At 37.2% G+C, this 16241-nt stretch overlaps 1 protein-coding gene across 7 annotated transcripts in view; it reads left to right on the top strand.

Moving 5' to 3' along the window:
- The window catches only part of DLGAP1 (DLG associated protein 1), a 400895-nt gene that overhangs the window by 54550 nt on the left and 330104 nt on the right, over positions 1–16241 (top strand). The window contains exon 2 of one of the 7 annotated variants that reach the window (XM_054285395.1): positions 2126–2231. The exons of the other annotated variants lie outside the window; for them this stretch is intronic. The gene's annotated coding sequence lies outside the window, so the exon portion shown is untranslated. The remainder of the gene's footprint in view (positions 1–2125; positions 2232–16241) is intronic. 7 annotated transcript variants of the gene reach the window in all.

Below are 16241 nucleotides of genomic sequence, written 5' to 3'. Positions count from 1 at the left end.
CAGGTTTTATCTTGCTGCTGAAACAGATATTGAGGCTTTTTTGTCTCAGTGGATTGCCATTTATTGGCTGCACTGGTACACCTCACTGGAGCCATGCTTTTGACCTTGATGCTCACAGCACTCAGCTCCAGCAATTCCCTACCAGCCAGGACCATTGCCTACTGCTCCCACTAGCTGCCTTCCCTGCCAGTTGTTCTTTCTTTCTCTCTCTGCTGCTTTGCTCCATCAGCCAGTCTGCCGTTATCTCCCCATCTGTTCATTTCCACTCTTGCTGTTCTCTCCTCCCCAGACACATTTCTCTGCAAGCCCTATAGAGTTTCAGTTCTTTTAGAAAGGGTACACTTATATTGATCAATCCACCTGGAGCCTTCCTTTTTCTTTTTTTCTTTTTTTTTAAGAAAGGCTCAAGTGCTTCTCATTATTCTTTTAGTATAAACTCATTTTCCATCAAGGATCTAAGCTGCTGCATTCTTTTAGGGTAATTTATCCAATCTAAAAACAGGTTAGCTGTTCATGTTATCTAGATGTGTTATCCCCAATTTACCATTTAGTTATGCTTAACAGGAATCTTGCCAAGAGTTGCCAGAATTATCCAATCCATGTATGAATCAAGTTTGATCAGCTGAAGCTTTTGATCAAATACAGGCAGCTTCCTTTACTGACCAAGGTCAGCACAGCCCCAGTGAACTCTCCACTGAAGTTTCCAGAGGAGAATAGAAATTTACTTCATGTCTCCTGTGCAGAAGACTGATCATACATCTCAGTGGGATGACTGATTTTTGTTATTTAAGAGTGGGACAACAGATAATGTAAATTTATTTTGTGGTAAATTGTAGTTAGGTCCTGTTTTGTGGAATCTTCAACAGTCGAACTTTTGCTTAATTTCTGTCCTGAATTTGTGCAAACTGGCATTCTTGTATTTCTGCAGTGTTACACACATTTGTAAGAGAGCTGCAGCTTTCAGACAGTTTCTCTGTTTATCTGCGTGCCTTTTGAATTATGTTCATGGCCTCCAAAATGCTTGTAATCCCTCCCAGCTTAGTGTGATCTCTGAATTTCATAAAACATACTCCTTGTTCCATCATCTAGCTCACTGATAAAAATAATAAGTAATACCACACTGTACATTGTCTACTGTGAACTTCACCCGAGTAATCCTTGCATTTGTTAGTGATTAGATGCTGTTATCAATAGCTGTAAGCCTGTTTTAGTGTTGTTTGCCTTAGACTGCATCTCCTATTTTGCCTGTGAGGATATAATTTAGTAACTGGCTTATTTATGCACATCATTTTTTAAACTTTAAGATCCTTTCATTTTCAAGCATGTTGTTTGAGTATTTTGGAATAAAACTTGCACTCTTGGCTTTGAGGTTTTTTTTTGGACTCTAGAATTCATCACTGTACTTCTTTCCTTTTACTCCCAAGCTGATATTTCAGCGGATGTGCACTCGTGCTGGTTTGCAGCTGTAGGAACAAGGGTCTCATGTGGCACAATGGAGTGCTTCCACCTGTTTGTGCCTTTGATTTGCTTTTAAAATGTAAATTTTTTCTATGTTTAGAAGAGCTGTTCAGTGCATCTTAGCAATTAAAGCTGACACGATTGTATGCAAGTGCCAGAAGAATTCTTTTTAATACACAGTAAATAATGTCAGTGTCAGATATAATAGGTGGGTATGGTGTGCTTGTCTGTGGCATCCATCTCATTTTGAGTCAAAGTGAAAATGAGAAGTAGTGAACATATGATTGATGAATCTATTTTTCCTTTCTGTTGAGTAACAGTTTTATTTAAAATTACTTAGCTGATTTTTTTTGTTCACATTTTCACCTGAAACTAAATTTTTTTCTTGTAAGTTTTTCTGTTAGCGCTACCTGGAAACATACAGTTCCTGTAGCTGTTTGTAAGTATTTCAGCCAGTGGGGAAACCCTGGAAAGGAATTTTTCTTAGAGCACTTGATACTCTCAATGTGCAATTCATACCATCTCCGTTGAAGTGCTGTAGTGCTTCCCTTCACGTTTAGTCAGTTTCAATTGCTAAATATAGATATGGAACTGGTACTGCTCTTGCTCAGTTAGGGTGGTTTATTTGGCACAGTAGCTTAAAGTGAATATTTCTTCACTCCATCAGGCACAGAGACTTCAGTGTTCCGTGGCCATCTGTGGAAAACAAGGGATGAAGCCCCTTTCCCAGGTGCAGCAGTGGGAGATACAGCATGGTTCTTGGTCAGGAACTGGTATGTCTGTCACAATGGTGACAAGATTAAATTTGATCCAAATTTAATGCAAGCATGAAATTCTGCTCTCAGGAAACATGAGATTTTTAAACGAATTATGGAGAATTTTAATAGTTGTGCAGCTGGAATAGCAATGTCTGTGTTTGGACCACAAAATGAATGGATATCTGGCAACGTGATGCAGTTACAAAAGAGGCAAGTGTTACTCTGTGAAATGTGGGGAAGTAATTGGTCTACACAACTAAATAAATGTCACTCATGTCTCAGATGTACTGCTGTGCTTAACTGTGGATGCTGCACTTTTCAGCAGTGGTTGAGGAACGTATTTTGGAGGGCAGGAACTTTTGTTAGAGAACTGTGTCTACAGGGAAATGTTTTATTTTAAATTTAATTTTTAAACATAAGCTAATTGAGAAGTGCAGTCAGTATCTGTTGTTGTATAAGGTATTGCAAAAAGAGGGCAGGCTATGCTTGCAATCTTCCTCATTGAAATATTTAAATATCACATTAGGAAAAAACACTTTCAGAGATGGCCTATATATGTATCCTTCATCCAAGCAAAACAGTATGCCAGAGTTTTTTATATGCTCTCTATGATTTTGTTTGTCACCCCTTTGTAGAAAATGTTCCCTTTACTTTTGTGGGGACTCTCTATTTTTAAGGATTTCCTAAGAAGAAAATATTTTTCACCCTGTATTTTTTTACAGCATATATGGAACCAGTTTTCCTGTTTTGAAACAGTCTCCTCTATGGAGACTGATGAGCTGCAGGTTTAGAGGAAAGCCATGAAAACATCCTTAAAACAAAGTCCACTATTTTTCCTCAGCAGAATGAGCAAAACATTAGGTCAGCTAATAAAGTTGCATTTCTGAGAGCTTCCATGGACACTGGGAATGTGGATAGGAAGGACTTTCAATGGTACTAGGGTTATCTTTAATTACCTCTGAATGAGACACAAAGCTTTGTTTTATATTATCTGTTCTAGGATTAATGGCAACTAAGCTGAAATGGATTCAATTCATCTTCCTGCTACTCAGTATTCACCAATTCTTTTCCTAGTTGCTTCAAAATAGGAGAAGGAATGAGACTTTCACAGAGTCTGAAGGAAGACACAAAACCAGCCAACTTAAATCCCAGATAATATTCCTGCAAAAATCTAGTGCCTCATAAATGACTCCATTCAACCTTCTGCATCGTTCACTATGCAAATGGTCGTATTGAACTGTTCTGTATTGCACTGTGGTATTGAGCATTATCTGAGCTGAGAAGGAAAGTGCCTCACAAAGCAGCACATACTATCTCAGCTAAAGAATGAGGATATTTTTCTCCAGTACTGCTTCATAAAGCAAAATAGAGTGGGCAGCAATAAATTGAGCCAAAGAGGTAAAGGGGAAAATAATCACAATCTGTACTGCATCCAAACATCTTTGATTGCTTAGTGTCTGTCTTATTCAGGGCAATATGTTCCTTTCTGCTACAAGGCATAGAAAAAATCAAATAGAAATACCAGCTCTATCCAGATGATTAAGTTTGGGGAGGGAACAGAAGGCGTTCAGTGTTCTGTTATTCTTCTCAGGAATAGCAGGATTCACTCTGTGTAGCACAATAGTATGGGACCCTCCCTTTGTTTTTAATAGTTTTGTTCTGAGATGGGGCAGAAGGGGGAACAGAAGAGTCAAAGTGACCAGGTGGATGTGGAGACATCAAGTATTTCAGTGGCTTGTATTTTTTGACCAGGAGCACACATAGTTGTTTTCCTCCCTGTCAGTGATAAACTCCCAAGTTTCCTGGGCATGGTACTTTCGGATAGATCAGAGATACCCAGATGACAAAACAGAAAAACTTCTTCTTCCAGGAATTGCCATTTTAATGAGGCAATTTATACTAATATGATAAAATGACTAAATGACTAATATGACTAAAATTGATACTAATATTTTTCTGGAAGTATGCTCCTTAAGTCCTTGAAAAATTATCTGCATAGGTATAAGGGTTTGGGTGCAAACTGATATCAGCCATCACAAACCTTCAATGGAGTAGCCTCAGTAAAGTTGAAATAAGAAAGTTAAAGCATAAGCTGTGGTTGCCAATTTACAACAGCTTGGTGGCAAAGTAATCTGGATGAATAGGGATAGAAAACCATTTGGTATTTGATATTATAGAGGTATTGTAGAGATGTCTGGCTCTCTTGCAGGTTGTCACCTGCATGTTGTAAGATCATTATCATTAAAGAATCCTGTTCTTGCTCTCTTGCTCTGTTTCAGATCACTTGCTTGAATGAGTCACCCGTACATTTAAGAGCTCTTGAAGAACACTTCCCATCCAGGATTTCCTGAAGAAATTTATTAATTTGAGAGATCCTGGTGAAACAAATGGATGGAACTGGGCAGATTAGAATATGGGGCATGTGTGCGTACGGTGGGAAGGCAGTAGAGTGTCAGAAAAAAACCCCACAAAACTAGATGCTGATAAGAACAGGACTGCAGATGGCCTGTTCAATGTCCTTCTCTAGACTTGGACTCATTATTCAAGTCAATAACCCTTCCTTTCTGGCAAGGAATTGTGAAGCTCAGAAAGTCAAGCACTTGCAAATTAGGAATGCTGAGCATGTAGTTGAATCATGTGGGATTAATTTAGGACCTTTGTACATACACATTATGATGCATCTGGTTAATTATATGCTTAGAGAGGCTCTTCTCTCTAATTTCCACAGAACCTTTGCTGGCTCAGAGCTGGATTTACTTTGGAATTGTATATAGAGGTGGCAAATGATAGTAAGGTAGAGGACTCCAACAGGACTGTTTTTGTAACATGACTTATTTGGTTTCGGCTTTGCCTATGGCCCAGAATTCCTCTATGGCACTGGAAAAATTATGTAGACATAAAGATTCTCAAGCATAACTCCTCACTCAGTGTTGCTTATTTTCTGGGTTTTTTAATAAGAACGGCAGCTTTATTAGCTTAAGTTGGGAATATTTATATCTGTAGCTGGGGCCAGTTTAATAGGAACTGTGGTCTGATGGTGAAAAGTGCAACAAAACATGAAGTAATCTGAAAGATTAGGCGTAGGCTTCTCAAGTTTCGTTGCCCAAACAGAGCTGACACTTTTGATCACTCTTGTCGTAGTCTTTGGGCTTCTGTTCTCAATGTGTCATGGACATGAAAGAAAATGCGCTCAGTCAGTTGAAAACAATGAGGTAGACAAAAACTTTCATTTGGGTATATATATGTTCTTAATTTCCATGTATATTTATTTGGAATATGGTTGTATCTTTTATTGTATTATAGAATATTGGTCTTCGCTGGTGACAACAGAATAAAGAATTTTTAAGGATGGCTTAAGGAAAACAGGAGTCTTGTTTGTGGGTTGTTGAGGAGTTAAGGGTGAGGAGTGCTGCTTCTTTCTTTTCCTCTTCTTCCCTAGGAATGTCAGACACAGGGAGAAAAATATAATAGAATTCCCTAGGATAGAGATCCCTGGAAAGACTGAGTCAGGATGCCGTGGGCAGCAGAGGCCAAAGCACTGTTGTTCTTAGAGTGCAAAGCCAGGGATGAGATGCATAATTGCCCAAAAGACAATGGAAAGTCACAGAATAAGAACCTGTCTGATGTAAATTACTGGTGCTTTTTGGGAGCACTAACCTCTTGATATTGATTGTTCTCTGGTTTTGTTTGTTAGTGCTTTGCTCCCCTCTCCCACAGCTTGCAGAATGCTTGCAGAGGAAAGAAGCTACATGGAAACGTGTAGATTCAGTGAAAAGGCAGTTTATTTTTTGTTTAACTGCCTTGAAAAGTTATTTTGGATGAAGAGCAACAGTTGAAACAAAGCAAACGAACTGTGTGCAAACCTTGGGTTTTCCTCTCATGAGAAATAGGTCTCTCTCTCTCCCCAATTTTTGAAAGTTCACTATTCCACCTCCTGGATACTGTGTTCATGTGCCTTTGCAAGGATGAGCTGGTGCCAGGATTCCCAGGGTGGGATGCTTTTTATTGTTGACCAAAAGTGAGCATCAGCAAAGAAGTCATAGTCTAGTGCACTTAGAATAATATATTTGATTTAACTACGTCGGGCTTATTTAAAATATTTATTAATTACATTTCAAATACTTCTTCTGACTTGCTAACTTGTTTTTAATTAAATCCTTGTTAAGTTGATTGACTTAATTGAAATAAATGCAACACCCTGATGAGAACTGGGTTATTTTGAATCTAGTTAACCTTCAAATGAAAGTGGGGTTTTTTCTGCAGTATAATTACAATTGAGATTAGCTTATTATGCACATAATGAGTGACCTTTCATCTTGTCCAAGGTAAATAAATACGCAGAGGCATTTGCTGCAAGAGTAGAAAGTATGCAAGTTCTAATATAAGATGCAAACTTACTGTTTGTTTTGTCTTTTGGGGCTCTCCTTTGTTCAGAGACTTGCTATTTTTATCACTTAAGTTCTGAAAGACATGAGTCAGGAGAGAGGCCCTCATGTCAGGTGCTATGCAGAACCTTGGAAAGAATAAATGGATTCAACTACTAAATCAGGCTTCATTTTTGACTGTAGCTTGTGTTTTCTAGGCTTCCTCTGGATGTCCTTGTGCTGCTACATCTTGAATAAAAATGAAGCTTCAAAACTGTATTTTCTCTCTCTTTCTCCTTCTATCAGACTTGTCAGTTGTCTTTAAAAAAACATGATGAAAAGCCCCAGTGGTTATTGTGCAGGCCTCAAGTGCAGGATCATTCCCATCAAGGCTTCACTTTGTTTTTCAAGGCCTCTTTCATTGGGAGTACTTCTGTTAATTGTATTGTTATATATCCTCATACTTCATTTAAGTGCAGATAAGGGATACAGAACTGCTGTGTTTTAATGAGTATGATAATGACTTGAGATATAGCATACACATAGAGGAAATAGAGATGAAAAATATAATTATACTTTAATAGACAATATCTGTGTAATATGAAGCATATAGGTAGCATCACAATCTAGCAAACAGCATCAGAATGTAAAGAATCCTGAATTTGCATCGTGACTAAGTCACATGTGTTCCTGAATATGTCACACAGTGGCGCTATGCATTGTTTTCACCAGCTATAAAATATGGAATAGCCATTCTTAGTTACTTCTGCAAAGTAAATATATTTAAAACTTGCATCTAAATATCTCGGTGCTATTTTTTCTATTATTATGGTTCCAGGATGTAAAGTACTGAATGTAAAACCCAAAGTGGTCTCCTTTACTGAGTTTTGTTAATCCAGAGTCATCAAGACCCATTTGTCACCAACATCTGAGGAAAGGACAGTGAGATTTTATGGTCAGCAAAACAGTACCAGTGTAAATTCCATAATAACCTTCATCAGTATGCATGGAGACCTTCTTAGAAATGCAGAATAAAATTCTGCATTTGAGGAAATAATGCATGTATTGCAGAAAAAATTCTGCAATACGTGCATTATTGCCTCAAAACTAATAAGACAGGTTTAAAATTAACAGTCAAATTGAGGAGACTTTAGATGCAAAATTTATGTTTTACAATGGTGGCTGTGCCAAGCCTCTCCTTAGTTACATTTGAGGTTGTACAAACTACTGTGAGTATTGCGTCTTCCTGCACTGCTTGTGCATATTTAAGGTTCAGAATACATTGATTTGTGGTAGTAATGGAATGCTGATTTAGGCCATGTGCTGGGGAAGTCAAAAATACTTCATTCATTTGATCCAGGTGCAGACTGTAGATGAGGTAAGGGAGATGAAACTCCCATAGAAAATGTCTTTGCATGGGCTTTTCCTCAAATTCAAAAGCAAGAATTGTAGGAGGTAATATTTTCCTTTTATATTTTAACAGCATAGTAATGGTCCCACACACACTAGAAATCATTGCTATTGTCACCTGTCACTGCTAATCAGGCTTTCAGTATGAGCTGGTATTAAGTTGTTAAGATATCATTCAAAGTCAGATAAAAAAGATATTAGGTGCTGATTAGCTTATGGAATGACTAAGTCCATAAGTGTTGGTTTGTCTACAAGAAGGATTTAATAATATGAAAGTCAAAACTGATGATTTCACAATGCAAGAAATCATGCTCTTTTTTTTTTTTTGCTTCAGTTGTCTGTGGACAAAATTTTCAATAATCTGACACTGCCCTCCTCTCCCAGAATGATTGGTGTTTTCATCTTTCAGCCATTGCCTTACTGAGGTTTTTTGTTTTGTTTTTTTTTTTCAAATAAATTGTAAACAAGCACTTAAAAAGGCAAAATAAAGACCTTACTATTGTCTGATATGCATCAGGATGTTGTAAAACTAGCAATCCAAGTCACCTGTTACTCATGTCCATAAGATATCAGAAACTGGAAATAAAAATATGACAAATCCTTGGTAGCAGCAGAGAGGGCAGAGTCATCTGAAGTGCCAGATCAGGACGAAGTGCTGCCCTACATTAAGGCAAACAACTGTCATGTAAAAACTTCAAAATCTGACTCTGAACTTGCTTACCATGGAGTTTTCCTTGGATCTATTAGCTTTACATTGACTCTGGGTTGTACCACACTAAAGGAATTTTATGTAAATATGCCACAGTTGAGGCAGCAGGAACCCAAGCACAAGTACCAAAATCTGGCTCTGGTGGCGGCTCGCACATGAGCATACTTTGGGGAAGTTCCTCGTCATAGGTGTTACTGTTTAAAATACAGTAACATTTTGGATCATTTTTTAACAAAATTTGTCTTTCTTTCTGTTAGCCTTTGCTACAGCCCTTGCTGTTTGAATGGCTTGAAGGAGACAGCTGATAAATGAAGCCTAGAAACTGCTACTAGTTTCCCCAACCTGAGCTAAATATTAAGGCAGCTGGCAAAAGTGAGCTGTCCGCATGGATGAGCTACTTATATGGACCTTAAAAAGGTTAAAAGATCCAGTTATTTTTTTCATCATAAAGTCTTTTTTTCCCTCTGAGTTTTTTTGTGGATATTTTTTCCCTGGTTTTCTATTTAGAGGTTTTTCAGCTCTTTTGAAAGACTGAAAATCGGTTTACAGTTTTTCAGGGCTTCTGAGTACCACTGCATAGTGGCGTCACCAGTAGTGGCTGAAAATTATTGTCACTTAGCTGCTCTTGGGAAGGCTGCCTTGTGACATGTTTGGTGACCATTGCAGCTGCCCCAGCATTTCCAGGAGGCTCCTGTGCCACCCACTGCTAGCATTTTAGAGGAGGTCAGTACCAAGTTGTATGGTCCAGGAGTAAGATTGCTTCTAGGTAAGGGATGAGATGTGTTTCATAGCTGGTTTGAAAAAGCTCCCACTGCAACTGGCTGGGAAGTAATTTGTTTTGAGCATCTCTACAGCCTCTAGGTTTCTGTTACTGTCAGTCTAATGCTGTAAATTTGTATTCAGTGTTCTCTCAAAAGTCAGTGATTGATTTAATTAATTAATTTTTATAATACTTTTTTAATAATGTCTTAAGTGGTGGTAATTTATGTTGTTAAGGAAAAAAAATAGGCTCTTCAAATCTAAAAGGTAAGTTGGAAATGAGAAGGATGGAGCTCCTAAAATTTTGCATATTTTTAGTCCACTCAGTTCTTAAGTGTAAGTTCTGAAGTAGTATATGACTACTGTTGTAGCAACAGATAAATATTATTATTTTAATTCCTCTGATGTAGGCAATCAATTAAAATGTTATACCTGTCAGTTTGTCCTTGGTCTCTCTAAAGGGCTCTTATTTAAGTTTTCTTTCTGCTTATTAACTTAGTTCTACTTGGTTGAAGCTTTGAAGAGATGAAATTTCCTTTCTCTGGCAAAGAATAAGATCAAAGATACGGTAGCTTGAGGCGTTGATATTTTCTTAATTGGAGAAAATTTTTTGTTCTCCTTCATGTAGAAATTAAAGTACGGCTTTTTTTCCAGCCCTCTTGTTCTTTCTTACCAAGATGATCAATTATGAGTCTTATTTGCGAGGTTTTGGACCCTGTGGTTTTGGAATGTGGTCTCATCTTTTTCTTCTGCAAAATTTTTTGTAGGAGTCTCTGGGGAGGAAGCAGAGACTCTTTTCTTTCCATCACAACATTGGAGGTTGTGCTATTGTGATTTTCCTTCAGAGAAGGAAGTTTTTTCTGCTCAGTGTACTCAGCTGGGAAATGTTGCTACTATTTTGCTCTTCCACTTATTCTTTAATTAAAAAGAGTTAACATAATTTATGTAGATTTTATGTCTATAGGCTAAAAATTAACCTATTCCTGTTCTGTCAGAATCTTCTCTTTAAATTTCAATATCTTCCAATATTTTTTCATATCTGAGATCCAGTATATTCCAGCTTATAGTCATAAGAGAGTATGTTTTTATTTGCTCTGAACTCCCATCAAATTCAGAATGTTATGATTTTGATACACTTCTATTATTTTGATTAAAAGAGTCAATGCATGGTCAGTCCATGGTTGTTTCTTAGATGAATGCACTGAAACAGAGTTGTGATTTCCCACGTGCTGTCGTGGTCAGGCAGCAACCTTTCAGACAAAGGGTACATTCTGCCCCAGAGTTTCTGTGTGGTGTTTGGGTGGTGAGTTAACATTTCTGTGTCTGAAGTCTGCTTCTCTGACAGGGAGCTAGAGTCTTCATTATTCTCTTGTTCACTGAGAATGTATAGTTTCAACAACTTTTGTGCAGTTAGTAGTACAGTTGTTCTCCATCTTACCTGTTAAGCAAGTGCAAGTTTTAATTTGCAATGTGTAAGTAATACCCGTTATGGTCTTGTCAAACATAGACCTCTAGAAATGCTACCAGATTCTGTGTCTCAATGCTTTTTAATGCATTTAATGCAGCCTAAGAAAGAGATTATTTATTCTGTCTCTCAGGCAATTTCCAATTGTATGGATGCCCAAGTTGCTCTGGGAGGCAGGCACTTCCACCTTACTCATCTGTAGCTTATTTTATTCATTATAGAGGTCACTTAGTGACCTCTTCTGCAAACTGTTAGCACAGTGGCAATAATTAATTCTGTATAAAAGTTGATGATGCATTTTGCAGATATTGACTTGGCTCCCTTTTATCAAGAACCCAAATGATCGCTTTATCTTTGTTTTATGGAGCAGGAAATGTCACTGTTTGAACTACATTGTTTTGCATTGAACAAACTGTGCCCATTCAGTTTTATGCTCCTTAGGGGAGAGGTGCTTCATTGTTCAGTACCTTATCTGTTGCTGTAATACTCCATACAGAAATGAGAGGAGCTATAGCAGGTCTGTGTGTCCTTTATTAAAAAAAAAAAACCTGTGTTTCTGAGGAGCCTGGACTACTTCATTCCAGTAGGATTTACCAGTGATGTCAAGGGCTTAAGACAGTAAAGGTCACTACATTTTATTTAGACTCAGTTGAGCATTCTTTTAGGTCAGCTTTCAAGTATAAATTATTTTAGTTCCTACAGACATTTATTAAACATATAAATATTAGGATGCCTTAAGATCAAGACTGGTTCATAAAGCCACAGATTAAAAATTGTGTTGTTGGAATTATTTATGTTTATGCAGGAAAGAAAGAAGCTTTTCCCCTGTCTTTCATTCTGCTTTGTTTACTTTGTTTTCCTGTGACAAATTTTAGATCATTGTTTCTGTAAACATAAAGGACATGTCTATATGTCCCTCTGATATGAAATTAGCTATATTTTCCTTCTCTTTGAAAAAGATACTCTTAGGTGATGCTGCCTTTGATGGCTTCTGTGAGCCAAGACCTGTTTGCGGAGGTAAAAGAAAAGTGCAAGTGCAAGATGCTCTGTGGAAAGTTGCCATGATAATCCACTTGTCAGTGAGCACTCAGGCAGAAGTGTTCTCTATGAGTGTCTTTGAAAGACAGACCTGAGACGTTGATGTTTGGTCATGTAAACCTAGCTAGGGTATGAGTATAATAAGGATCAATTCAGTATTGGCAGGAAAGTGGATTAGATTGGTTTTGGCTTTGGCTTGGTGAGAAAGGAAAAGAGCTGTTAGCGAAGCAGGCAGCAAATACATAGATTTAAGTAATTTTCCTCCAGAATGATAAGTGATAACTGCAAAAGGCTCTATTGTCATCAATCTACAGTAAAATGGGAAGGAATAAGGACTGAAAGATCTTCTGCTGATTTTGTTCTTAAAAAATGTACCAGCTCAAACATATCTTTGTGAAATTCTGGACCCACTGAATCAATAGCAAATTTTTAAAGATGAAATTCAACTTTTTTCTCTCCCTCTGCTTTGCTCTCTGGTTTTCCAAAGTGAAAATTTTAATCAGTTATGTATGCAGATCATTCTTTCAAAGGAGAAATCAATTATTCAAAGAAAAAAACCCACAGACTAAAACTGATACTGTATTTACTGACTTTGCTAAGTGTATTTATGAGCATGCTGCTTATGAGGGTAAAGTGCCAATCAAATGGGTAGAGGTCTTTCAGTTTGAAAGTTCCTGAGTAGCTTAGGTAAGTTTTGAAACCAAATTTAATAGTTCATTAACTCTGCGTGATCTATGTCCTTCAATCTAGAATTTGATCTCACAGTTCCACCTCTTTCATTGTTCTGAATTATAATGAAAAAACTGAGGCCAAACTAGTTTGTTTGGGACTTTTTTCTGGGCCACATGGTACTATCCATTGCAGTTTGAGTGTGGAGAGCATTGAGAGAACTCTGGGTGGGCAGCTACCACTTACCCAGGCATGGGTTCACTGGGGCTTGATTTTGATTTTTTTTTTTCCTTTTTTTCTGCATCTTGTTTTTTTAGAGACAATTAAGATAATCTAAGCTCTCAGCATTTTTCACTGGGAAGTAAGTTTGGCAGATATCAAGTAATTCTTTTCTTCCTTCCTATAGCTCTCATAGGTTTTTAGCTTTCTTCTGTTTGGAGCAGCAGGTAGGGCTGTTCTGCACAGGGAAGGTGCCATCTTACTACATCCAAATTCAAAACTGGGGCATCTTAGTTTCAAAATTATTCTGTTGGAGAGTTTAATATGCAATAGCTAAAAACATAGCCAAAAATAAAGTTGAAGTTTCTTTTTTTCTTTTCTTCAAGTCAAAGGTGTCAGAGAAAAAGTCTGGAATTTAGGTTTCCAAATGAGCCTTAAATGCTAGCTCTTGTTTGTAGGAGGACTTCAAATCTCATTGTATATAGAAGTAATTTAGTGCATTTTTAAAAATAATATGGTCATTACAGCTGCTTCACCTTTTAGTCAGACTCTTTAGTCAGGATGTGACATAACCTGAAGGATATTATCTTACAGAATAATGACTTGCCTTCCTGTAGCCTTTCCGAAGCACCCATTGCTCACAAGCATTTAAGGACACTTAAAGATGTTTGAGGTGTTTATCTGAAAGAAGACTTCTCAACATTTCAGAGTCATGTATACAAAATACTTCAGGAAAGTTCTCTGGGTTTTGTTTAATCTAAACTCATTTATATAGTAGTATTTTACGAATTTTCTTAATTTTTCTAGTGAAACTTTACAGTTAAGCTGCATCTAATTTGTTCTACAATCCTACAGGAGTTGGAGATTTCAGGAAAATACTTATCTTGTGGGCCTGTTTTTACACAACACACTTCTCAAGCAGTGATTTCCTTATGTGATGTAAAGGAGTAAGTGAGGATGAAAGGACAAAATGGTGGACTTCTTCTTAGGAGAACTTTATTCTAGCAGAATTTTAAAATGTAATGCTCTAGGCAGAAAGCCTTATTTCTGTCTTTTTGCTATGATGATTAATGAGATTGATGAAAAGTTTTCCAGTTTCTCTTCTTCATCATAAAATATTATTCACTCTCACCAGATTATGCGAGCAGAATGTGGAAAAACAGCAGAGGCTTGGCTACATTTCAATGCTGATGTTGATCCAGCGCATCTGGTTTATTTGCTTTTAAAACTTTCAGTAAAATTTTCTGCAGCTTAACAACGGGGATTTGTTTTGCCTTAAAATCTGGGAGTATTTGGGGCTACCAAGCATCTAAATTCACTCTCCAGTTATGTACATTAATTGCATGGTTTTGTCTTAAACTGTTTAAGTATGTTTGCAAAATGATGCTTGAATGCAGACCTCATCTGGTATTCTAAGACTGATTTTTTGGCTAAAAAATGTGGTTATTATATGTGTATAATATAGCATCTATTTTATAACTTGCACATTTCTCTGTGAATTATTAGTTACACTGGGATTCTGCAGTGGTCATAGTTTCTCATCCCATTTTACATATTTCCTGATTACTTTGGGATTTCTTTTGTAGCTCAGCATCATTTTGATGAATTGCCTTTATGCCTTAAATTACATGAAATGTAGATTACAACTCTGAATATACTTTCAGAACTACTTTATGCCATTTATGTTCCTTTTTCTGTTTACTAAAAGGCACTGAAAATAGATTTACTTGGGAATGAGGTTTGATGAGGGCTGTACTTTCTGAGCTACAAAGCTGTTACCATGCAGTGACAAGACAAGGGGGAATGGCCTTAAACTGAAAGAGGGCAGATTTTAAATTAGATAATTAGGATGAACTTCTTTACTGTGAGAGTAGTAAGGCACTGAAAAAGGTTGCCAAGAGAAGCTGTTCAAAGTTGCTGGAAGTGTTCAAAGTTATGTTGGATGGAGTTTGGAGCGACCTGGTCTAATGGATGCTGTCCCTGCCCATGGCAGGGAACTTGAAACTAGAGGACCTCTGGAATAGGTTGTCTTTAGAGGTTGTAGAGTCTTCCTCAGTAGACATATTCAAGAATTATCTGGACACAATCCCTTGCAATGTAGCAGGGAGGATGGAACAGGTGAGTTACTGTGGTCCCTTCCAACCTGACTTGTTCTGTATTCTGTGTTCTGTGATTTAAGGTCCCTGCCAACCCAACAATTCTATGATTCTATGAAACAAATGCAAAATGGTCTAGCTATCAGTAAAATATGATTAACATTTAATTTAGTACCTTAACTCTTTTCTTACTACTTTTTTTTATGGTGCAAGATGTGAAGTTGTAGAAAGGTTCACTGTTTTTCCTGCTTTTATATTAGAAATACATTTTAGTCCACTAATTTTATGAGATTGTGTGTCTTTGTAGAGAAATACTAGTAGTTTTCCCAGAATAGAATGAGCCTGAGATTGTCTCTCTCTTAATGCTAGGACAAGCTATTGCACAGCTGGAACAGTGTCAGAAGGTCAAGACTAAGGAGTGACAGCTATCAAGACAGATTTATCTAGGTCATTTGCCATCATTCAGCTGTCTGTTTACAGCTGTGTGCCAGGGAAGTCATAATAATAGAAATAATGTTCTTTGGAATACCACTTCAATTAGGTTATGTTTATTCAAGCAGCTGATTGCATTATCAAAATCATATTTAAAAGGACTTAAAAGTACACAGGAAAACAGAGGGCTGTGTAGAGGAGGTGTTTATGCGTAGCACACATCAAAATCTGCCATAATTAGAACATTTGTTCATGTCAAACATGATAAATTATTAAATGATTAACAAATAAACGCTTTCTTATCAAGAAAATGCATTATTCTCTTATTTTTCTTTGGGAAAGAAAGAGGTGGAAATTTTACTCTGCTTTCTTGTGCAGGTTGTACTGCTTCTTTAAGGCCGCACAGTGTCTTTACCCATCTGTTTTCAGATAACTCTTAGAGGACAAAGAAATTGCTCAGGAGTTCAGGCTCAGTAAGTAGCAATGATATAGCAGTAAATGTCAAAGGCAACTAATACTTCTTTCTGCAATCATACCACTGTGAAGTTAGAGTCGGCCAGATTTTATTTATGTTTCTCAGAAAGACAGTGAGCTCTAATGCCTCAGATGGTGGGACTTTTTCCAATAGTCCCTTACTATCCCACAAGATTAATGAGATTTTTCGCTAGGTGCAGACAACCCATTTGACAAAGTTTTGAAATTCAGAACTTGTGTCCCATTTTAAGCTCGTTTCAACACCCTCAACTCTTTCCACCAAGGAAACAAATTCTCTTAAGAAATGATAAAGGGATCCAAAGCAAAGTAGCTCTCGGTATTTTGTGGGGATATCACTGTTACCTGCTGTTATACTGTTGGTGATAATTA

Source organism: Melozone crissalis, unplaced genomic scaffold (assembly GCF_028551555.1).
Source record: "Melozone crissalis strain CALT ecotype California unplaced genomic scaffold, PUWL_Pcris_2 ptg000042l_1, whole genome shotgun sequence".
In the NCBI taxonomy this organism is placed as follows: domain Eukaryota; kingdom Metazoa; phylum Chordata; class Aves; order Passeriformes; family Passerellidae; genus Melozone; species Melozone crissalis.
This window is presented reverse-complemented; position numbering and strand designations above follow the sequence as displayed.